Genomic DNA, 1180 nt, shown 5'->3' on the forward strand with positions numbered 1-1180 from the left:
GAAAATTTTCCAAGGTTTAGCCTTTTTATGTTCCTGAATGACTTCACCGATTGAGAAGGAAGCAATGTTTTACTGAAGTAATTTTCTCAGTAGACATCCTGTATACTGGTGCACTGAGAGTAAATTAGATAAGCCACAGGCACATTTATATTCAAATATATTCACATGAAGCAGATGATTGTACTTTTTCATCTCTATCAAAATAGTTAAGATGGTAGAGTACCTCTGCAGCTAAGGGTCAAGAGAGCCAACTTGAAAACATTTCGTTCCTGCTTCTTCACTGCAGCAGAAAACTCACCCAGGCCATACTGAAATTGGTAAGCTTTTGTTGAATAAATGTATAAACTGAGCTGAACAGTACACTTAAGGAGTACGTCACCATCGAAATAACAGGTGCAGGCTCTGTAACAGTCAGCACAAAGTCAGACTTTTATTAAAATGACCCTGAACAACCCCCTGAAGACACATCTGAACAAACAGTGGTAAAATGATTAGAGAGGCAAGAGAGTACCAGGCATTAATGACTCTAGAAAAATATTTCAAAAGAAGCAGAGAAACACCTTAGAATTGATCAGGACACAGGCCGTACCAAGAACAACCCAAACGACCCACCAGTTGACTGTTTCCACTGGCAGAACTGGGCCACGTCAGGAGTGGACAGCCTGCATGGCTGCTGAGGTAGGTTCTTCTTTGCTTTTCAAGCCCAGGCCTGCTTCAGGTCTGATGGGGATACCTGTTCCTCTCTGCAGGGCAGGGGGGCAGCTCAGCTGAAAAATCACCAGGCAGCAAATGAAGCACACCAGTGAGCAGTGGTCAGGCTAGGCCATACATGAAAGCAGACTTGGTCACTCCAGCACAGTACCATGGGCTCTTTAAAAAAAAAAAAAAACAAAAAACCCAAAAAACCACCATGGGCATCCTTCTCTAACTGTAGCACACCTGTAAGTAAGTAGTACTTCAAAAACCAGGACTAAAGTGTCTGAAGCTGAGCATCCAAAATATGACTCATCTGTGATTCATTTAATTCTTCTGAAAAATGTGTGTCATAGTCCATAAAATAATTGCACTTTCATATATTTGCTGGTTGCTTTCAAGCTGTCTCCATGTTTAACGTGACTTAAAGTGAAATAGCTACCCTCCTACCTGCTTTTTCAAGGTAAGATGAAGCAAACTTCTGTTT

This window comes from Mesitornis unicolor, unplaced genomic scaffold, assembly GCF_000695765.1.
Source record: "Mesitornis unicolor isolate BGI_N332 unplaced genomic scaffold, ASM69576v1 scaffold49931, whole genome shotgun sequence".
In the NCBI taxonomy this organism is placed as follows: Eukaryota; Metazoa; Chordata; class Aves; order Mesitornithiformes; family Mesitornithidae; genus Mesitornis; species Mesitornis unicolor.